This window comes from Pistacia vera, unplaced genomic scaffold (assembly GCF_008641045.1).
Source record: "Pistacia vera cultivar Batoury unplaced genomic scaffold, PisVer_v2 Contig190, whole genome shotgun sequence".
NCBI classification, from domain to species: Eukaryota; Viridiplantae; Streptophyta; class Magnoliopsida; order Sapindales; family Anacardiaceae; genus Pistacia; species Pistacia vera.
This window is the reverse complement of record NW_022195991.1, coordinates 1,822,032-1,846,788: the sequence shown is the minus strand read 5'-3', so window position 1 is coordinate 1,846,788 and position 24,757 is coordinate 1,822,032. Positions and strand designations below refer to the sequence as shown.

General features: G+C 34.7%; 1 long non-coding RNA gene across 1 annotated transcript; it reads right to left on the bottom strand.

Annotated features, from left to right (window-relative positions):
- Window positions 1-20,987: 20,987 nt before the first annotated feature.
- Window positions 20,988-21,912, bottom strand: LOC116127227. Its single transcript, XR_004127594.1, has 3 exons — window positions 21,867-21,912; window positions 21,692-21,772; window positions 20,988-21,039 (listed from the first exon to the last, which is right to left on the bottom strand). It is a non-coding gene; the product is annotated as an uncharacterized LOC116127227 (long non-coding RNA).
- Between the last annotated feature and the right edge of the window lie 2,845 nt (window positions 21,913-24,757).

The window sequence follows — 24,757 nt, the reverse complement described above, 5'->3', positions numbered from 1 at the left end:
CTACAACCACTTGTTCTTGGAAGAAATTGTCAGCGGAAAGAACCGTAGGAATTGCCTCGTAATGCAGATGAAAGGGACGACATGGGCCAGAGTAATGTGGTACACACAAAAACGCCAAATTTTCTNTTCACCTGAGCAAGAACCCGGTGTATCACAAACGAACAAAACATGTGGATGTAAGGCATCACTTCGCCAGAGACCTGATTGCAAAGGGAGAAATTAATCTTTTGAAGGTTCTTACTAAAGATAATCCAGCGGACATGGGAACAAAAGTGGTGACCACAGCCAAGTTCAAGCACTGCTTGAACTTGCTTCACATCAGATAAACACTTTCCTTTAGAGCTGAGAAGAAATATGAGATAGCTTACTGCACTAAAAGGAAGTCTAATAAATGGGAGGAAGAAAGGTTGGCTTCAAGGTGGAGACTGAAAGATTATGTGAAGCCAAAACGGAGTCGTTTCACTTAAGTCCATTAGAAGCCAAAACGGGGTTGTTTCACTTAATGCCATTATTGAATCCTAGTTGTCAGATCAAGACAGATCCAAGGGCTGACATTTGCTAATATGGACATATATAAAAGTAGCAACAGTGTTGTGAACAGTCGGATCATTCTAATCTGAAATTAGGGTTCGTGAGAAAAATAAGAGAGAAATTAGGGTTGGTTTTTGCTGGGTATAATCTGGGTAGATTGAGAGAGGGTTGTGTTTCCTTCTTGAGGCTGGTGTTTGTCCTCTGTTTTCTTGCAGATTATTGAGAGATTCTTGAGCAAATAAGCCTTGGTTGAGGGTTTGATTTATTTTGGCAGATTTGTATAATTGTCTTCTTGTAATCGTTGACTATCTTTTAGTGCTGTAAGCATCCTGTTTTCGGAGCTCAACGTGGATGTAGTTTATCCAAGATTGGATAGACGAACCACGGTAAATTCGTGCCTTGATCTGTGTATGTGTGATTCTCTGATCTTGAATCTTGTTTGTGTTTATTTGTATTGCGAATTTGCTTATTAGGCTTGGGTTATAACAAAAGACATTCTAATTACCATAATTGATGATTAATAATCATATTTTTTTTGTTTAAGCTAGCTGGTTTCACCTTTTGCCTTGCATGTTCTCCATATCGAATAGCATAAGTAACAGAACACAGGAACCAATAGAGTTGCTCCTACTATAATCAATGATAACCACCACTTGTCTTCTGCATTGAAATTTTTTCATTACTTCATTTGATTTACCATAGCAAAGAGTACATTTAAGGATTAAGATTTGATTAGAAAAAATAAAGAAAGGAAAATCAAGATACAGATACAAAAAGTATCAACGAAATGATATTCTCTTAGTTTCATCTTGAAAAAAAATAAAAAAGGTGTTTGTACCTTTGTTTCTTCTTTTAAAGCTCCACAAAATAGCCATCACAGTTGAGAGGGCAGAAGTTGAAACAATTGCTACTAATACTGGAACAATAAAATCTATTTTCTCTGTGCAATTCAGAACAAAGATTTGGATTTCTGTCTACGCTGAATTAAAATCAAAAGGTGATTTTAACAACAATCTAGGGCTCCAGATCACGTGAATCCGATGCTCTTACACATAATTGCAATTTTTTTATGGCATTTAATTAATAGATCATCTCGGCTGGTTTCAGAACAATGAAATGGAGGCTTGCTCTGTTTTTTGGGCCATCTGCAGGCCCATGCCCAAAGTGAACATCCCAAGGATTCACCAGGTTTTTATTTACTTTTTTATATTTTTAAAACTTTTAGATTTATTAATTATAATACAATAATACAAATTAATGATTGTATCTTATAAAATTAAGTAAATTCTTAGATACAAGTTTATATTTGGGTTTCATTCAAATGTCTTTCACCCAAAATACATCACTTAATTCCTTAGCTCGTTTACTTGACGAGGTGGGATGTGACAATATTGGACAAATTTATTGATATGGCATGAGAGTTTTGGACAAAATACCTTAATGATAAGAAACCCTTTTGTGATTTTTCAGTAAGTTCAACTAGTACTGAACCTATGAGCATATTTCCACTTAAGTTTCTGCAAAAATCATACAAGAAATGTGAATTAGTCCTTAGCTTTAATATCAAGAAACATGCAATTTCAGTTTAAATATCCCAAGATATCAACTTACAAGGTCTTCAAGAATGGCAGCTGAGACAAAAACTTGGGCACTAATCTGGTCAAACTATTGTTTGATAAGTCCCTAACATAAGAATATATAATTTTTTGGAGTGCATCAAATTTAACTTCATCTTTAAAAATATTGACAGGACCGAAGCATAATGAGACTGAGATTATGCTTACAGGTGTTGTATCATTGTAAGATTGGATATGTAAGGAGGGATCTCACCAGTCAGTCCATTTGAAGATAAATTCCTAAATTGATGTCCATTAATTTGATTAACAAAAGAGTTAAAAAATAAATAAATAAATAAAAAGTCACATAGAATATGTTCTTGAATACATGAACTTACAGAGAAATAATTCTTGGAGGATTACTACCATTGAAACTGCAATCAAGGCCATCCCACAAGTATTCTTGACGGGCACAGGGATCTCCTTGCCAATCTTTTATCTTATACAATGACTTGATATTCTTGATAGCATCAGCTGATGTTTCCATATGTAAGTATTCAAAAATTAAAAAGTTTTTTACAGACAGTGAAATGCAGATATTTCTAATTCGGAAGAGTACCATCTACTTGTTGGTTTCTGACTGTGCAAAATCTTTCACTAGATAAAATTCGACAACGTTGAATGGAGGGAGGGTTAATCTTCAGTTTTTAGTGATTAAATACACAGTGTCCTCCGATAAAGCTGAAGGAAAGTGAAAAAGGTCGCGCACGTGTAACATGGACAAATCGGTTAGACGAAAATTCCATTCAAACAGAAATATTGAATCTTCTTGACTGATTCTTAGAGATATTCAATTTCTGCAAAGTGCATGTACACATAAAGCTGGGATGTCGAATCCGGAGTGCTTAAAAGAATTGTAAGGGGTCACTTGCAATTTTTGGTGTACCACACTCCCTAACACAATTGTGAGGCTTATAATCAGTATTACTTCAACATCATATATATAAATAACAGATAATTGTTTCCAGTCAGGATTGTTATATGCCATCCATACCCGATCGAAAACATCATCAATACTGCAGGAATATTTTCTTTCTAGTTAAGCATAGAGTGAATTGATCTCAAAATTGTTAACAAAAATATTGTGACTAAAATGGCTCATCACCTGATTGTTCGATTTGTAGTTGGTTGAACGTTCTCCTTTTATACATCATAAGCGATCCAGATTAGTTACGTAAGTGGTACTCCTCAGGGGCCTGAATTCTAAAATGAAATCAATGGTGTCCCGGAACCTGTATTCACCAGACAGACATCAATATAATTCGATGGCAAAACATGTATGATTTCCTTAAACAGGGTGGTGGAAACATCACCAAGAACAACAGAATCCCACAGATTGGCCCCCAGGTACAGATCAAATGACTGCGGTGGTATAGCTTTGTCATCAAAATTTCCATGAAAGAAGGTTGCTAAGATCAAGTATCTACTTTGTTTGGTAACTTTTACATGGTAACAGTTTTTGGGACCTTCAGGAAAGCTTCTGAGAGTCCATAACGGTTGTTCAAGGCTATCTTATTGATACGATAGTGCTACACTGCTGCTTATCCTAGTTTCTATGAAGCTTGCATCGGAAACGTAATAAAGGCCAGTTTGTGAATCAGTGTAGTTTGAGTTTGCTCCGCAATCTATGCTGACGAATCTTGGAAAGAAGAGAAAAATTATTATCTAGTCTCACTTTCATTTTCTGTGAGAATCAAATATTACAAAAGATTCGGAAATGGAAGACCTGGTTTCTGAGCATGGACCTGTAGAAGTATAAGAGCGAAAGCAGCTAGAAATGCAAATAATATACTCTCAGGACCATAAGAGACTTGATTAAACAATAAAATTGACACTTTTAAATTATATGGAAAGAGTTTTTAAAACCTGATTGACTCTGGGCGCGAATCACGGCTATAAAAGAAGCTATACTTATGAATGCACAGATGATCAACTTGTCTAACATCTCCATTTCCAATTTCGGTTTCTTCTTGCGTGTCTCATAAAATTTAAAATGCTCTGAATAGTATATTATAGGATGCTCAAATTAATTTTTCTATCAAGTACTCTAAGCAGGCTGTTAGTTTTATATATGGAATTTTCAGGAGGGGCACTTGAGGAATTTTCAAATCCAACTGTACTAGTTAATTTGTAATTAAAATAGGGACAATGCTAAGACAAGAACATCAGCCAATACGAAGAGGAAGCAATTAATTAATCGCCAAACTCATCCCTGACCTGAGAAAGTACTCTTGACTTGAGAAAGACTTCTATGGCAAGCGTTGATTCATTGACTTTGTCTTCTTTAACACCTCCATTGCCAATTTGTTTTCATCCTGTGTATTGAACAATTTATAACACTATGGAACAGACGATATTGATGAATAATATAATATAGGAATATCAGTCAGTTTTTCGTGTAAGCATATTGCTAGTCATATATAATATTACGGGTAAACGACTTTTTTCCATCCAAATAACACTTTACCATTTAAATTTATATTCTATATCTGATTCTGGTATCGTTGCGACCTTACATCACCATCATTTTCTTCCTCAATCATCGTTCACCAAAACCTCTCAAACCCTACTCTCGTCGATCCTATTCATCTTAACTAAATTTTAGTACCATTAATTAATATTCATGGGGCATTTGCAGAATATATAAATTCAATTGTATTATCTTGTGATATAAAAAGGTGGAACAACAGACGAGGACATTAGCCTATCAATGAGAAGGAAAATTAATCGCCAACTTGATGCCTAGGCATTAAGTACCTAGAGAAAGACTTCTGTGGTAAGGGTTGATTCATTGACTTTGGCTATAACATTAAGTATCTATCTTGAAAAGACTTCTATCATAAGGGTGATTGATTTAATTATTTACATTTGACCTATTCTTCCTTATTCAGGATTTACAAAATACGACTAATTCTCTGAGGAATGTCTTAAAGGAGGTGATGTAGACAACATACACATATTTATATCAAGATGGAATTTGAACTAGGTCATACTACCAGTGAAAGGGACGGCACTTGTGGAGTAATGTGAATCATAAACTTATAAACTGAATGATGTGGGTTTTGTTCTGTCTCTTGTTAATTGATTTTCATCATATTAGCTTTTGAGCTTCACACGAGCATTATTTGAAGTGATAATAGCCCTTAAGCCTAATACCCATGGCGGGAGGGTAGTTGTGGCAATATAAAAGTAATTTTTAGCCCCCATCAAATTGGTTGATGTATTCTACTTTTAAATGTATTTTATTTTGACAAATTTAACCTTAATGAGATAATGACTTCTATACTAAGTCCTTATTTTATATATTTGTTTTGATTTTTAACCTTTAATCCTTTCATAAATCCTAAATCCAAAGCTCCTAAATCATTGAAACATAATTAAATTTTAAAATGAGGAAAAGTTGCGTAATTAAAAACCCTAATTAATAGGGATATGTTAGGCATTAATTGGGATTCATAGAGAATTTTTTTTTAATATAATATATTTTCGTATTAATGAGGGATAAAGATTAATTTGATAGGTATAAAATCACTTGTCGTGGCAATCTCCTTGAGCCCAATACCCATAACCTTAGAGTCTAGATTGTTAACTGACCCAATTATAACACCCATTGTGCCCAGCGAAAACTGGACGAATTTTCGTTCAGCGGCCCTAAATAGAGAACGCTGATTGGAAATGGAGAAAAGAGAACACACTAAAACTTTGAGATGTTAAAGTTGGTGATACTGTTTTTTTTAACAATATTCTGATAGCGAGTAATGCTATAGTCACCGGGAGTAGTGCACTGAATTGTGCACTGAATGACGTGACAATCCTGATCGTCGATTAATATCAATTATATTAATCGACGGTCAAGATTGTACTACGTCATTCAGTGCACAAATTCGGTGCACTACTCCCATGTCTCTATTATTTTCCTTCTGATAGCAGAAGATCTAAACTTTGAGATTGAACTGGACGCATTGTGTGAAACATATTTGCCATCTGCCCAGTTATTCAGATTTCAGCAGAATATTTGAAGTTGTCTACTCTGAGATGATTGATTATTTAGTCTCCAAAAGGTTATTTCCAATAATTATCAGCTTGAGTTTCTAATTTCCAACACTAAAGACTCCAATACTGATGATGAAAATGGTTTATTACATGACTTATACGGATCCAGATTATATTTGCTGTTATAATACAATTAAGGATTTGACATTAACTGCAATAGAAGCATAGTTCTTTCTCCTCAAAGCAGAAATATAAACTGAAGTCAAAAGAAGGTCTAATGGGCACACGATACATAAATATAAAAGCAGACATATATTAAAAGCATTACTACTGTGTTGTGAGATATGATTCAGCATGATGATCTGAATTGTTCAATTCAATAGAATCTTTTGATTCATGTGCATTGTCCACCTTTTACAGCTATTCCATTGCCAAACCTCTTCAATTCGATCACAAACTTTAGTCATGGTTGCCTTTGGTGGCAGTTGGAGATATACAAGCCTTGCTATTTCTACAGCTTTCCGAACAGAGTTAATGTCGAAGTCACCCTGTAATCTTGGATCTACTATGTTTTTAATATCTGCCTTGCAAGCATGAAACTCACCCTTGACTGATGTGTAGTTTCTCTCTTGGGATTTCTCAATCACAGGTTTGCATGTCATTAACTCTAAGAAACCACTCCAAAGCTATACACATCACTTTTTCGTCAACCTATCCGAAATATATTGGGGTTTGTCTGAGCTTATGAAAATTAGCTTATAAGCAACAATTGCTTTAAGCTAAAATTAACTTATAAGCATTTGAAATTTAAGCAATTACGTGTTTTTGGTTAAGTACTTATAAGTGACTGATAAGTAATTGACGTGTTTGGTAAAATATGGCTTATACTAATTTTATTATAAAATTACTAAAAAAGGTATTACATTAAATAAGGGCACACTAGGAATTTTAAAATTAATAATGATAATGTGGTAATATACTTGGTCAAACTAGCTATAAGCAAGGCTTATAAGCCAAAAAAAAAAAGTACCTCCCCCCCAACTTATTTTTTTTAGCTTATAAGCTCAACTATAAGCTCAAAAAATTATAAACAAACAGTTCAGCTTATTTTAAGAGCTTATAAGCAACGTTGCCACTTATCACTTAGACAAACCCCCATAATACCTGCAGGGGCAGCATGCATGGATTCATTTTGTGCTAATTTCCAATATATTAAGAATAAAGTTTCTTTCATGCCAATTAATGCTTATCCAATAAAATGTACTTACTCAGGGTCAAGGTAACCAGGGGTTCCAGCAACTGTGGTTGAGACATGAGTTCCACCTTCAATTGGAAATATCTGGAAAGGCCAAAATCAGATAATTTGGCTTGGAAATTTCATTCAACAAAATGTTTGTGGATTTAACATCTCTATGGACTAGGGGTGGCTTACACACACTATGCAGATACTCCAATCCTACATTTCGAGTTCAATACATATTAGTTTCATTAGTTACTAACTTAGGAAATACAGAGATTTTTAACAAAATTGGTGGAAATAAAAAATTGCATATCTGATAATTCCAACCTTGTGCCGCCTCTACTGCTATCCGAAGTCTCCCTCCCAACAAGATATTGCATCATCTTTGCTGCACGACAAAAAAAAAGCACCTTAAACTCGCAAATTAATTTAAATATCAAAGGAAATGATCTATGCTATTGTGAAGGAACAACAGACCTAAGAGATTGTTTCCAAGTTTCCATTAGCCATGAACTCATAAATAAGCCCCATGTTTATGCCCCTCGCAATACCCAACAAGAGTTGTCAAATTTTTATGATGAACTCTCATTAGAAGTTTGACCTGTGAAGACCACGCAAATTAGTACCATGCAAATACGAAGAAGTAGAAAATCTTTCTGTACAAGTACTTTCAATATATCCTCAGCTTGAAACTGCTTATACCCTTGAACTGATGATGGAGAGAGCATCTTTACAGCTACTGAGTATCATCTAAGTATCCGTGGTAAACTGTTCCAAATCCTCCTTCCCAACTGCCCTTTCAAAGTTGTTGGTAATGTCACCAGATCAGAGTATGAAAACCTAGATTTCTAACTCCAACGACCCATTCCTCTTCCAACTGCCAAGAAATAATTATTAATTATAATGATTTCAATAAGCATGAAATTGGATATGTGTCAATTGATTGGACTACATGTAGCGTTTGTACCTTGAGTCTTGTTTTAAGGTTCCTAATAGCCATTGCAGTTAATAGCAGTGAGAATGACAGAGCTGCTGCTAGTACTGGAACATATAATTGTTTTTCTCTGTGCAAGAAGCTTCAGGACAAAGTTTGGATTCCTGTCCACGCTGAATCAAAACCAAAGGTGATGTTAACAACAATTAGGGCTCCAAATCACGAGAATCCGATGCTCTTATACATAATGCTTTTTTTTTTTTTTTGCATTTAATTAAACAAAGTTTACCAACTTGTTAATTGATTAGAGTTTGTATAAAGATCACCTTAGTATCAGACCATTCTTCTTCTTCCTGAGTTCAACTGGAATTGAACCTTCAAGTCTGTTTCCTGTCAGTTTCTGCGAAAAATATTTTAATTGAATCATCCTCTGTTTTATGCTAAGATTATGTTTAACTGAATAGATATTAAGACGTCCAAGACTTTTAAAAACAAATCTAGGCTCTTCTATCAAAGTTATAGCTTTTTCATCATCATCCTGATCAAGGAACTCACAGGACTGTCGTGTTGTAGCTCTGATAGAAAATCCGGCACTCTCCTGTCAACTATTGTTTGATAAGTCCCTGAAATGGTGATGAAAATATTAAGCTCACTGGTTCTCGTCATCTATGGGATGAAAACTTACATTGGTTCATGTTACGTGTGTGGGTCTTACAATTTGTATTGATGTGAGACTTGATATGTAATCGATATTCTCCGGCTATTCCACTCGATGTAAGTTCCTGCTTAGTTATTCAATAATTTCATTAAAAGATTGTTGCGCTAGTCAGTGAAGAAGTAGAACTTACAGGGATATATCTTGGGGATCATATCATCGTCGCTGCAATTAAGACCTTGCCACAAGTGAAGTTTAGGTGACATGGATCTCCTTGCCAATTTCTTTTCACTCCATATTTTGACTTTATATTCATGATGGCATCAACTAATTTTTTTAACATGAAAAGAAAGAATATTATATTCATGGTGTGATGGCTCTACTTATCCCTCCATTAAGAACAAGAAATAATTCGAAAAGAAAACACATCGTAAGTGGGAAAAACACCATCGTTTTGGTTTGTTAGCAGTTGCTGAAACTCTTGCACTCTATAAATCTCGAAGGCATTGAGGATGGCGGTAGCGTCGAATTCCCAATTTTGTTGATTGAAAACTCAATTTTATCTTGCCTTTGGCTAATACGCCGTAGTAGCCGTCTCCCTCTAGTATCTAGGAAGTTCAGGCTCATCCGACCATTTCCTTCCATTAAAAATATGTCAATTTCTCTATCTGGTTGGATGGAGACTTTCACCTCACAAAGTAGAAGCCGACATAATATTGGAAGCGCATCTGTAGGCTTGATATTGAACTGCAAAGAATTGGTATCTGCCGTTACAGCCGCAGTCTGCATGACGGTAGACGGTATATCATAATCGGTCTCATAGAAGACTTTGAGCGAGTTATTTATTGATTTGCAGTTGTAGCAGTTGTAGGGAGACCATATGCGATCATAAACGTCATCTTTGTACCTTACATACAGAACAATTTTATTACTTAGGTTGAAAAATGCTTTAGCAAATCACATGGGTAAAAATGATAATTGAAGTGTTAGGGACTTATATGTAATAGGCCAAGAAAAGGTTGTTTGTCCCACATTGATTAGGATTGAAAAGTGGGAACTTTTGGGGCCTATAAAGGACCTAAATCAATGTTAATTGTATCCCAAGTTGTAATTCCATTATACTTCTTTTGTTTAGGGTTCTTTCTTTAAGGACCTTTTAGTTTGCAAGTTTTTGTACTCCCCTTGTTTTGGGTATTTGTTGTATGCCCAATATTTGTAATATTGTTTGAGATAGTGGAGCTTTCTTTTGCAGCGCCCGAGGACGAGGTTTTAATACCGAACCTCGTTAATTCCTGGTATCTTATTGCTTTATTTTTGCAATTTATTTATGCTTTACTACTTGTATTATTATATTCAATAAGCTGCGTTAGAGTTTAGTTTTCCGTTGCATAACAATGTGTATCAGAGCCTAGGTTTAGGACTGAGTAGCTATTTGTATGGTTATATGCTGTCTAGGAAAATTCTGTCAAAAAGACGTAAAAGTCTAAGGAGACTGGATTTAAGTGGGACCATTGTGACCCCTCCATTGTTTCTGGGAATTTTCCTGGTGCGTATTTAATCATTTTAGCATTTACTACTACCTAGGGCTATTGTTAATTTGTTGGTTAGCTATTGATATAATAATTTGTGGAGCTGGTTATTGGGAATTTTGTTTACCAAGCCATTGAGTAAGCATAATGGCATCACCGTCCGAGGATTCATCGTTCGAGGCAGCAGCGTTTGCGGCACCACCCTCCGCACCAGTAAGATGTAACGTTTCAAATGCAAAAATTGATGTTGAAAATTTGATGGCCAAATAATTTTGGCTTGTGGCAGAGTGGTAATGGATGCTTGTATCAGCAGGATCAGATATCGTTCTGAGAGGAAAAAACCAGAATTGTCTATGAGAAAGACTGGGTGAGGTTGAACATAAAAGCGTGTGGGATAATTCGCTCATGTCTTTGTAAGCAGAAATATCCTTCATGAAAGAGACGTCTGCAATAAGTATGGAAGGCGCTGAAACACTACATGAAGAGAAGTAACGAGATCGGCTCTATTTGATGAAAAGACTGTTTCGTCTTCAGTGAGACCAGGTACAAATACATAGACCATATTGATACATTTAACAGATTAATTGCTGATTTGTTAATTTGTGAAACATTCAAAGATGAGCATAAGGCTATGTTGTTATTGATCTCTTCCAGATGAGTTTGGACTATCTTAGTATTACACTTCTTCATGGGAAAGAAAATTGTCCTTTGAAAGTTTGTTCTGCTCTGTCCAATCATGAAATTCGGAAAGAGGATCAGAAGGAGATAGTAGAGATGAGTCACAGAACCTTGTTAGCAAAGAGCGGAGTCAATCAGAGTTGTAAAGAAGAGTTTGGGTGTATGTAATAAAAACTAAAGATAACGTACTGGTGTTTTCCTTAAATGAAAAAAATGATTGAGCTCAGACTGGCAGAAAGATCAAGCACATACGTACAGATAATGGTGGGGAGTATCGTATGAGTTTTTTGTGAAGTTTGCCAAGATGAAAATAGTAGTCACTTTACAGTAAGAAATACACCACAGCAGAATGGGGTGGCAGAACGCTGATCGAACTATACTGGAGAAGTTCGATGTATGTTGTCCAATTCTGGGTTGGGCAAAGTTTTGGGGCTGGTAGTGTATTATGGCGATCGCTCATAATCTCATCATGTCTCATCAACTCACAATTGAAGGCAAGACGCCGATTGAGGTTGTTTAGAAAGAACCTGTTTTTGATTATGACTCTTAACATGTTTTTTTATCCACTGCTTATTACATGTGAAAGAGCGTTAGATCCTAGAGCAAAGAAAACAGTATTTATGGGGATTACCTCATGTGAAAGGTACCGAAGTCTTTGGTGTTCAGTTCGAAAAAACTGTTTAGTAGGGATGTGCATTGTGACGAGTCTTCTATGTAGAAAGAAAACAGGAAGCCAGATGAAGGTTTTCAGTACTCCGCAACAGGTGAGCATACTGAGCAGCAGTGGAGTTTGAAACAACATCAGTTAGCCCAGCTGGAATGAGACTCCTATGTTAGAGGAGTTCATTGGAGTAAAGAGGATTCTTCCCAAGAACCCAACAAGAATCCATTGCTGTTAATAGGCCAGACGAGAAATTCGCAAGCCTGCTCGTTTTGCTGATACGGTGCCTATGCACTCCCAATTGAAATGGTGAAGTTCCTTCCACTTATAATGAAGTAGCTACAGTTCCGAAAATGGTAGTGGAGGAAAGCCGAAAGAAGAGATGCAGTCTCTCCATAGAATGAAAACTTGGGAGGTTGTTCAATTCCCAAAGAATAAAAGGCAATTGGATGCAAAGGGTATATGCAAAGAAGAAGGATTTCCGAATTTGAAAGACACCGATTAGAAGGATTTCCGAATTTGAAAGACATCCGATACAGGCAAGGTGTGGCGAAAGGCTATGCTCAGAAGGAAGGAATAGATTTCAATGAGGTATTTTCTCCAGTTGTAAAGCATTCTTCCATTAGAATTTTTGTTGGCCTTGGTTGCTCAGATGAACTTGAACTTGTTCAACTTGATGTGAAAACCGCGTTTCTACACGTGATTTGGAAGGAATCTATATGACTCAGCCAGAAGGATTGGAGTATTGGGAAGGAAGATTGGGTTTGTAAACTGAAAAGATCGCTTTATGGTTTGAACCAATCTCCGAGGCAGTGGTACAAGCGATTGTAGGTTTATGATGGGTCGGGAGTACACAAGAAGCAATTTGACAACTGTGTGTATTTTCAAAGGCTACAATGTGATACTCTCATTTATCTACTCTTATATGTTGATGATATGTTGATTGCTTCAAAGAATGTAGAAGAATTGAGAAGTTAAAGGCTCAACTAATCAAGAATTTGAGATGAGGATTTAGGGGAAGCCAAGAAGATTCTCGGTATAGAGATAATTAGAGATAGAGGAAATGGCAAGTTTTGTTTGACACAAAAGCAGTATCTAAAAAGTCTTACAACTTTTTGGCAAACTGAAGTACAAAACCTGTGTACTCCACTTGCTCCTCATATAAAGCTTAGTGCGTCATTATCTCCAAGTACGCATGAAGGACGAGAGTATATGTCAAAAGTTCCGTATTCAAATGCGGTTGGTAGTTTATGTATTCAATGGTGTGTACTAAGCCGCACATTTCACATGCAGTTGGAATTGTGAGCAGGTATATGCATGATCCTGGTAAAGGACATTGGCAAGTTGTGAAGTGGATTTTACGGTATATTAGTTACTTAAACATTGGTTTGGTTTTTGAGCGGGATAAAATCTTAGTCAATTTGCTGTTGGCTATGTTGATTCTGATTATGCTGGTGATTTGGACAAGCGTCGGTCAACTACTGATATGTATTTACTCTTGCTAGAGCTCCAGTAGTTGGAAATCTTCTTTGCAGTCTACAGTTGCTTTGTCTACTACAGAGGCAGAATACATGGCGTTACAGAGGCTGTGAAGGAAGCTATTTGGTTACAAGGGCTATTGGATGAATTGAAATTAGTCAGAAGAAGATCACTATCTATTCTGACAGTCAGAGTGCTATTCACTTAGCAAAGAATCCAGTATTCCACTTTCGCACCAAGCATATAGATGTTCGTTACCATTGTACGGGAATTATTTCTGAGGAAAAATCTATTAGAGAAGATTGGGACTGCTGAGAATCCTGCAGATTTCTTAACAAAGTAGTGACATTGACAAGTTCATCACTGTTTGAACTTGATCAACATCCTGCAGCTTGATTGTGCTTTTTGGCACATTTGGAGGTGTTCAAAATTTGACAGAAGAATACAAACTATGAAGGTTTGCTAATTCCCAAGGTGGAGATTTGTTGAAAAATGGCTTTTAGCAAAATCACATGGGGTAGAAATGATAATGGAGAAAGGTTAGGGACTTATATGTAATACCAAGAAAGGTTGTTTGTCCCACATTGATTAGATTGAAAATGGGAAACTTTTGGGGCCTATATAAGGACCTAAATCAATGTTAATTGTATCCCAAGTTGTAATTCCATTATACTTCTTTTGTTTAGGGTTCTTTCTTAGGACCCTTTGTTTGCAAGTTTTTTGTATCTCCCTTTGTTTTGGGTATTTTGTGTAGTCCCAAATATTTGTAATATGTTTGGAGATAGTGGAGCTTTCTTGGCAGCGCCCGAGGACGTAGGTTTTAATACCGAACCTCGTTAATTCCTGGTATTCTTTATTTTGCATTTAATTTTGCAATTTATTTATGCTTTACTACTTGTATTATTATATTCAATAACTAGCGTTAGAGTTTATGTTTCCGTTGTATAACACTTAGTAACTAGTAAGCCAAGATTCATCAGCTTTCCAAAAAATTGAGGTAGTATAATTGATTGGCTCACCTGATTGGTTATTGGTTATTGAACCAAAATCCACCGCTGAAAGAGTAGTAATGATCCGGTGTCAGTGTCATAAGTTGAATTTTTCAGACGCCTTATTCTAATGCTGATATGAAAGGTTCCAGAGCCTGTGTTTTCAAGACAGACATATATATAGTCTTCTGTGGGAATATGGAGGATCTCCTTGTGGACAATAGTGGTGCATTTGTAAGTTCTACTGATCCCAGAGTCAGCTTCAAGAAAGATTACACTTTGTACTTTACCTTGGCCATCATAATTTCCTACATGAATCTTGCTCTAATTAAAAACTAGTATCGCTCGAGCAGTTTCAGGTGTAGCAATTTCTTTTTCCCTCGGGAGCTTCTCACGCTCATAATTGTTGTTCGAGGCTGTTCTGATGTATTCGATATATATTATTGCTTACACCGGTCTCTATGAAATTTGCATCTGAAGTGCAATTTATGCCTGTCATCTTGTCCGTATAGCTAGAATTTTCAGGTATCCCACAATCTATGCTAATAAAACCTGGAGATATAAGGATAAACAAGAGAAAATCTTATTGTAAACAATAAATTGAATCTTGATACTTAAATATGGATGGATTTAAAACCTGTTGACTCGGGGCGTACATCAGGACTACAAGAGAAGTTGTACTTATGAATGCACAGAAGATAAACTTCTTTAAGATTTCCATAGCCAATTTGATTTCCTCTTGTGTGTCTCATACAATTTATATGCTATGCAAACGATAATTCTTAGTATTAAGCACGTTGCTTAATATATATGACTTCTCAGATAATCCAAATATATAAAAAAAGGTGAGCATTTTTAGAGACCTCCAACTGATCCCAGCTGGGACTAGGAGTGTACATCTTGGAAACGACTTCTGTGGCACATGTTGATTAATTCATGACTTTTAGTTAGATGGGCCTTCCTTGGTTGAAAATATGAATCATTTCATGTCCATCAACTCGTAGGTGTAGCAAATTTTTGTATTATTCTTGTTAGCTTAATCAACTTCTTTGTTCTTTTTCATTAAAGAACTTGTTATGTATCTCAGTTTTTATATATATATAATATATGTCTTTTTGGTCAACAATGAAATATGATGGGAATTCGTTTTCTTCCCAGTTATCGTGTGGAATTTCCCGTGTACCGTGTGGATCCAGCACTTGCAGAATTTAAAATTCAATTGTAATAGTTTGTAATGTATATAAGGACAATTACGACCGATTTATGGTCAACACTTCTTCGTAATATATTTTTAATTATGATTTTTATTTATCTAACCATACTATTCCATATCTTTTCTATAATACTGTTTTTAGTCTTAATCAATTTCTTATTTTAAAAACTTTATCCTATTATTTATGTTTTTAGACACTACTGAATATAATCTAATTAACTATGAAGATTAATAAGAAAATTTATTTATTTAATAGCTTTTTGTCAATCAACTAATATCATGAAGAGTGATTTTTTTAGCAGAGATTAAGTACGTATACGTTGCTTTTATATATATATATATATATATATATGATTTTTCAGATAATCCAAATGTATTCAAAAAAGGTGAGCATTCTTAGAGACCTCCAACTTGATCCCAGCTGGAACTGGGAGAGTACGATCTTGGAAACGACATTGTGGCACGTGTTGATTAACTATATTTCTGTGTATCCTCTAACACAGAAATATAGTTAGAAGATACACACAATAAGAGAAACTGTACATATGAATGAACAGATGATCAACTTCTTTAAAATCCCCACTGCCAATTTGGTTTCTGCTCATGTTTCTCATACAATTCAAAATGTTGTTAATAGTATTCGTATTATTATCAATAATAATATATTTTTCATGAGTGGCACTAGTGGAATTTTCAAATCAAATATTTCAGTTGAAACTAATAAAGTTGAGCATGTTGAGAGAGAGTATTTTAAACATGGGGTGTATTGGGATTTCGGGTTTGTGATTTACCACCAAATTTGGACATGCCATTTTCAGTCAAATTCTTCTTTTATCTTTACCCATAGATGTAGGTTAAGAGCATCTCCAATGGTGCTCTTTATTTTTAAGAACATCTTTCATATAAATAAAGAGTATCTTCATTAATTTTTAAATATAAAGAACACAATTTTTATTCAAATCCAATAGACTCTTTAAATTTAATGAAGATGCTCTTTATTTTTAAGAAAAAGATTTAACGAGAGAGAGAATTACTAAATAAAATGTATAGGAACTTGTAGTTTATTAATTAAAATTAGGATAGAGAGTGAAATTTGACTTTTTAAATGTGGAGAGCCAAACTCAATCTTTAATTTATATTTTAAAGATAAAGAGTATGTTAGACTCTTATTTTTATGGATAAACTCTTTATAATAAAGAGTTTGGGTTATATAAAGAGTCATTTGGAGATGATCTAAAAGCCGTTTCTATTAGCCAATCTATTTTTTATCTTTGAGACTGGACCTATCACAAAATTGGATTCTGGCAAACAGTTGGGATTCAGAATAATTTGCAAGCAGAAATTGGTTTGATGTATGTTTGATTTGTGGAGTGTTTCAGTTTTTTGAATTATATGAGTTCAAAGATTACTCAGATTTTGAAAAATAATGTGAAGCCAAAACGGGGTCGTTTCATTTAAGTTCAGTGGTGATATTCTAGCCGTTAGATCAAGACATATCTAAGGGCTGATATTTACTTATACGGGCATATATAAAGAAAGCAATAGTGATGTGAATGTGTAACGCGTTTTTGTCAAACAGAAATTAGGGTTCGTGAGAGAAAAAGAGAGAGCAACTAGGGTTGAGTATTTGCTGGATCTTTCTGGGTATAATCTGGGTAGATTTAGAGAGGGTTGCGTTTCCTTCTTGAGGCTGGTTCTTGTCCTCTGTTTCTTGCAGATTCTTGAGAGATTCTTGAGCGAATAGGCCTAGGTTGAGAGTTGATCTGTTTTGACAGATTTTTATGGTTGTCTTCTTGTAATCGTTGGATATTCTTTTAGTGCTGTGAGTATCCGTATTTCAGAGCTCAACGTGGATGTAGTCTATCCAAGATTGGATAGACGAACCACAGTAAATTCGTGTCTTGATTTTGTGTGTGTGTGGTTCTTTGATCTTGAATCTTATTTGTGTTTGTTTGTGTTGCGAATTAGTTTATTAGGCTTGGGTTATAACAGATTTTAATCTCAGCTTGTGGTGTTAGTTACGGTGGAGAAAATAATAATGAGGCGAAATGGTTGACCATTGCATAAGCCCTTTCTTTGTGCAAGAATATTGGCCCCGTAGACATTTGTGTTATTTTATTATTAGAAAGTAGAAAAAGAGCTGCTGGATGATCCAGACTAAATCCATTAGTTCCTCGTTAGTGCTTCACCAAAGACTTGATGGAGTAGACCTCAGTGCACGACCAAGACTTGGTGGTATGAAAGCTGTCTCTTTACAATAGTGAATCCCATTTTGAATTTTGTTCCCAATTTATACCAATCATGATATATGAATCATCTAATTCAAAGGACATCAGCCTATTAGAAGAGGAACTTAATCGCCAATACACGATCCCTAGGAGAAAGTGCTCTTGCAATTGAAAAAGACTTCAATGGTTGAAAATGAGTCATTCAAGTAATCTTCTTATGTGTCTCATACAATTCAAATTGCTATCGACAAGATAACAGGTGTATTAGTTTGTAATTAAACAGATGATTAGCAGTTTGAAAGCATAAAAGACTACTCTTGAGAAAGGCTTATATGGCCAGTGTTACACTACTGAATATAATCTAATTAGTATGAAATTAATAAAAATTATTTATTCAATAGCTTTTGTCAATCAACTAATATCATGAAGAGTGATTTTTGTAGGATTTTAGAACTTCAATTTCTACAAATTAATTTAATTAATCATTTTAGTCAACAAAGGATGTGTATGCAAAGCACATAGATCGACTTCTTTAACATCTCCACTGCCAATTCGGTTTCTTTTTGTGTATAGTACAATTTATAAAGGGGAATAATATGTTATAGGAATATAGTCAATTTGTCCAGTTAGTAGTCTAGCAAGTGGCTAGTGGAAATCATAATTGTTGAAACCATAGACAAACACACAATAATAAAGTAGAAAAATAACAGGACAATCGGTTTACCTTGGTTTGTTCCAATAAGGAATTTGTCAAGCATTCAAATAGAGTATTTTATTGAGTTTCAGAAATCTGTAGAATACAATAATCAAAGTATGTAGCTTTTCACTTTTTTTTTTTTTTTTTTTTAATGGTAACCTGGAATTGCCTCTCTCGCAACTGTTAAAGGGCTTGTCATCCGGCACAAAAGGAGAGGTGGTTTTTCACTAATACAAATAATCTCATATGGGCTTACCTGATCTAATCCAAACCAGACCAATATTTGCAAATTAATTCTAAACCCAATTATTGAATGGTTTTACCATCAAGGCCTTCATATGAACCATATCCGACAATAATAATATTATTCCACTTATTAATTTTAGTTCGTATGTGAATTTTCAGGAGGCATTTGCAGAATTTATAAATTTGATTGTATTATATGATAAAAATGTGAGCATATGGAGATAAGGACTTAGCCTATTAGACGAAAGTCAGTTGCTAACCTGACCCTGGGAATTATCTTGAAAAACACTTCTGTGATAACCTTAATAATTTGATACTCCAGTTACAAAGAAGCCCAAAATGTGATAATTGCAATGGCATATATATACATGAGTTAAGGAAACATTCATTCTTTTTATTAGATCAGATGAATGCTTAGGTGTGTTTGCCTGTACTTTGCACTGATACTAGTAAATAAATTACCACTAAGTTTATCTAGCATCCATCACAGATTGTTACATTATTTAGGAACAATCTTCAACCTTTTTTCCAGGATTCTAACTCTTCATTAGATCATGATATAAACGCGGTTGTTTTGGTGCAGGTAGAAGCATAGTTTCATTTGTGAGCATGGATAGGACTTCTGCATTTTGGGTCTGTCAATTGCCTGGTCTTGTATGCACAAGACCCACATGAAGCTCTCAGTACTTCATCAGAAGAGCAAGATTCATCCATTTGTTCGCTCTAGTTTACCTCATTCCATAGTTGCCATCCTGAAACACAAGTGATCGAGGTTAGATCTTATACCTTTATGAAAATTACAAATTTTTGGGAGAACTTACATATCCTACAATTGAGTGCATGCTGTGGTGATAGCAACCACTGTTCTTCTTGCCACTCACAATCTCTATAACTAAAACTCCAAAGCTATATACATCTGTTTTTATTGAGACAATACCATTTATGGCATACTCCGGGACATATAGCCACTGTAAAAAGTAAACATAGTATTAGTTACAGAAAAGGAAACCACTCATGTTTTTTTGTTGTAAATTTACCAATACTTACTATGTCCCAACAATTCATTTGTATTTGCTAAGATTCATTCACCCAAAGATTCAGCCATACCAAAATCAGATATTTTTGGATTCATTTGATCATCTAGTAAAATGTTGCTGGCTTTCAAGTCTCTGTGAATCACTCTTAATCTTGAGTATTTATGTAGATAAATAAGTCCTTGAGCAATTCCTTCAATTATGTCGCCCGTTTCTTCCAGTTTAATATGTTTTTTTGTGAGAATCTATCACAAAACCAAATAAAAAATGATAGATTAGTGTTTAGTGAGAAACTCAATTTGAAAAATCTTGATTTTGAAAAAGCTACCGAAAATGAAGAAGTCCAAGCTTTGTTAGGCATGTACTCATAGACTAAAATCCTTTCTTCTTCCTGAAGAGAACATCCTAAAAGTCTAACAAGATTGTATGCTGGAGTTTTGCAATGAGCTTAGCCTCATTCTGAAACTCTTCTATTCCTTGGTTGAATTTCTTGAGAGCCTCTTTACTGCTATTTCTTTCCCACCAGGTAATATTCCCTGAAATCAAAACTCTATGAAATTGCTTCTTACGCAACTTCTATCAATAAAGATCATAAGCACGTTTACCTTATAAACTGCACCAAAACCACCCTTTCCCAGCACATTTGTAGTTGAGAATTGTTTGTAGCAGCAGCAATGTTTGAAAGTTAAATATATTTAGTTCATCCTTCATGTTCTGATTATTTTCTTGTGTTGTTAGTTGCTACATGTTGTGAGAGGTTGAAGTCGTCTCCAAGCTCAGTAATAGCTTCTTTTGGTTGCTTGTGCTCCCACTAAATCAATACATAGAAGACATTCTAATTACCATAATTGATGATTAATAATCATATTTATTTGTTCAAGCTAGCTGGTTTCACCTTTTGCCTTGTTTCTCCATATCGAATAGCATAAGTAGCAAACAGGGAACCAATAGAGCTGCTCCTACTATAATAAATGTAAACCACCACTTGTCTTCTGCATTGAATTTTTTCATTACTTCATTTGATTTACCAAGCAAAGAGTACATTTAAGGATTCAGATTTGATTAGAAAAATAAAGAAAAGAAAACAAGATACAGATACGAAAGTATCAACGAATGATATTCCTTAGTTTCATCTTGAAAAAAAAAAAAAAAAAAAAAAAAAAGGGTTTTGTACCTTTGTTTCTTCTTTTGAAGCTCCACAAAATAGCCATTATAGTTGAGAGGGCAGAAGTTGAAACAATTGCTGCAGACTGGAAAATAAATATCTTTTCTCTGTGCAAGAAGCTTCAGAACAAAGATTTGGATTTCCGTCTACACTGATTAAAATCAAAAGGTGATTTTAACAACAATCTAGGGCCCAGATCACGTGACCGATGCTCTTAACATAATTGCAATTTTTTATGGCATTTAATTAATAGATCTCTCTGGTTTCAGAAAATAAATGGAGGTTACTCTGTTTTTTTGGCAATCTGCAGGCCCATGCCCAAAGTGAACACCCCAAGGATTACCAGGTTTTTATTTACTTTTTTATATTTTAAAACTTTAGATTTTATTATAATACAATATACAAATTAATGATTGTATCTTATAAAATTAAGTAATTCTTAGCTTAGAAAATTAAAAAAAAATTCAAAAAATACATGCAATAAAAAAAATAAAGTTAAGAACATTACGTATGTGTAACATTACTCGATAATGACAATTAAATCATCTATGACTTTTATTAAAATAAAATAAAAACTAAAAAAAAATTCCAAGGGTATTTGTCAAATTTTGGATCCAACCAATTAGATATAGTCCATTTTTCAGTTTATATACCGACATAGATACAAGTTTATATTTGGGTTTCACGCAAATGTTTTCACCCCAAATACATCACTTAATTCCATAGTTCGTTAACTCGACGAGGTGGATGTGACAGTATTGGCACAATTTATTGATATGGCATGAGAGTTTTGGACAAAATACCTTAATGATATGGAACCCTTTTGTGATCTTTCAGTAAGTTCAACTGGTACTGAACCTGTGAGCATATTTCCACTTAAGTTTCTGCAAAAATCATACCAGAAATGTGAATTAGTTCTTAGCTTTAATATCAAGAAACATGCCATTTCAGTTTAAATATCCCAAGATATCAACTTACAAGGTCTTCAAGAATGGCAGCTGAGACAGAAACTCGGGCACTGATCCGTCAAACTATTGTTTGATAAGTCCCTACATAGAATAGATATTTTTTGGAGTGCATCAAATTTAATTCATCTTTAAATATGTGACAGCACCGAAGCATAAGGGACTAAGATTATGCTTACAGGTGTTGTATCATTGTAGATTGGATATGTAAGGAGTATCTCACCAGTCAGTCCATTTGAAGATAAATTCCTAAATTGATGTCCATTAATTTGATTAACAAAAGAGTCAAAAAATAAATAAATAAATAAAAAGTCACATAGAATATGTTCTTGAATACATGAACTTACAGAGAAATAATTCTTGGAGGATTACTACCATTGAAGCTGCAATCAAGGCCATCCCACAAGTATTCTTGAGGGGCACAGGGATCTCCTTGCCAATCTTTTATCTTATACAATGACTTGATATTCTTGATACATCAGCTGATGTTTCCATATGTAAGTATTCAAAAATGTTTATACAGACAGTGAAATGCATATATTCTAATTCGGAGAGCTTACCATCTACTTGGTCGGTTTCTGACTGTGCGAAATCTTTAACTAGATAAATTCGACAGCGTTGAGAATTGGAGGAGGTTGAATCTTCAGTTTTAGTGATTAAAATATCACAGTGTCCTCCGATAAAGACTGAAGGAAAGTGAAAAGTGGTCGCGCACGTGTAACATGGAGAAATCGGTTCAGACGAAATTTCCATTCAAACCTCCATTCAAGAAATATTGAATCTTCTTGACTGATTTTCTGAGAATATTCATTTCCGCAAAGTGCATGTACACATAAAGCTGGGAAGTCGAATCCGGGTGCTTAAAGAGAATTGTAAGGGGTCACTTCAATTTTTGGTGTACCAGCACCTCTAACACATTGTGGAGGCTTATAATCAGTATTACTATCAACATCATAGATATAAACACAGTAATTGTTTCCAGTCGGATTGTTATATGCCATCCATACCCGATCGAAAACATCATCAGGATACCTGCAGGAATATTTTCTTTCTATTAAGCATAGAGTGAATAGATCTCAAAATTGTTAACAAAATATTGTACGTAAATGGCTCATCACCTGATTGTTCGATTTGTAGTTGGTTGAACTTTCATCCTTTTATACAACATAAGCGATCCAGATTGAGTTACGTAATGGTACTTCTCAGGGGCCTGATCTAAAGATAAATATGGTGTCCCGAACCTGTATTACCAACAGACGTCATATAATTCGTTGGCGAAACAGTATGATCTCCTTAAATATGGAGTAGAACATCGCCAAGAACCACAGAATCCCACAGATTAACTCCCAGGTACAAATCAAATGATTCGGTGGTGTAACTTTTTCATCATAATTTCCATAAAAGAAGTACGCTCTCATCAAATATCTACCGTGTTCCGTAACTTTTACATGGTACAGTTTTTGAACCTTCAGGAAAGCTTCTGAGAGTCCATAACGGTTTTTCAAGACTATCTGATTGATACGATAGTGCTACACTGCTGCTTATCCCAGTTTCTACGAAGCTTGCATCGGAAACGTAATAAGGCCAGTTTGTGAATCAGTGTAGTTTGAGTTTGCTCCACAATCTATGCTGATGAATCCTGGAAAGAGAGAAAAATTATTACTAGTTCTCACTTACATTTTCTGAGACAATCATATTACAAAAGATTCGGAAATGCAATACCTGGTTCCTAGCATGGACCTGCAGAAGATAAGAGCAAAAGCAGCTAGAAATGCTCTAATAGTACAATCTCCATTTCCAATTTCATTTTCTTCTCTGTGTCTCATACAGTTCAAAATGCTGTGAATACTATATTATAGGATGCTCATTAATTTTTCTATTAAGTACTCAAAGCATGCTGTTAGTTTTATAGTGGAATTTTCAGGAGGGGGCACTTGAGGAATTTTCAAATCCAACTGTACTGTTAATTTGTAATTAAAGGGGAGCGGAACGCGCTAAACAAGAACATCAACCAATACGAAGAGGAAGCAATTAATTAATCGCCTAACTCATCCCTGACCCTAGAAAGTACTCTTGACTTGAGAAAGACTTTTATGGCAGTGTTGATTCATTGACTTTTCTTCTTAACACCTCGATCCATTGCCAATTGTTTTCATCCTGTGTATTTGCAATTATACACTATGGAACAGACAATATTGATGAATAATATATAGGAATATTAGTCAGTTTCGTGTAAGCTATCTATACGGAAATAGTCATAAGTATATTCATGTACTAAATTTTAGTACCATCTGAAATTAATTTTCATGGGCATTTGCAGAATTATATATTCAATTGATTATCTTGTGAATAAAATTAAAATGTGAAAAGGTAGGAAACCAGACAAGACATTAGCCTATCTATGAGAGATGAAATTAAGGCCAACCGCCTGGTCCCGGCATTAAGTATCTAGGAAGACTTTATGGTAAGGGTTGATTCATGACTTTGGCTATGACATTAAATATATCGGAAAGGACTTCTATCGTAAGAGTGATTTACTTTGCTTGCTCATCCTTTATCAAGATTTTCCAAATATGACCAATTCTCTGATGTTAAGGAGGTGATGTAGAACAATATCAAATATTTAATAGCAATAGTGTTCAAACTGGGTCATACTCCATTAAAGCGCGGCACTGAGGAAATAAATAATTCTTTATTTTAATTAGTTTAATAATTCTTGTTGATTTTAATATGAAAGTAAATAAGTTCAAAATAATCTCAAGAATGAAAATAAGAATTCTTTATTTCCTTGATGATTTTTTTTTTTTTTTTTTTCGGATTAAAGTGTTATTTAATCAACATAGAGTACTTATCAAGAATATATAACACTTAAAAAGAGAAATATTAGTCGGAATTTGAGAATTT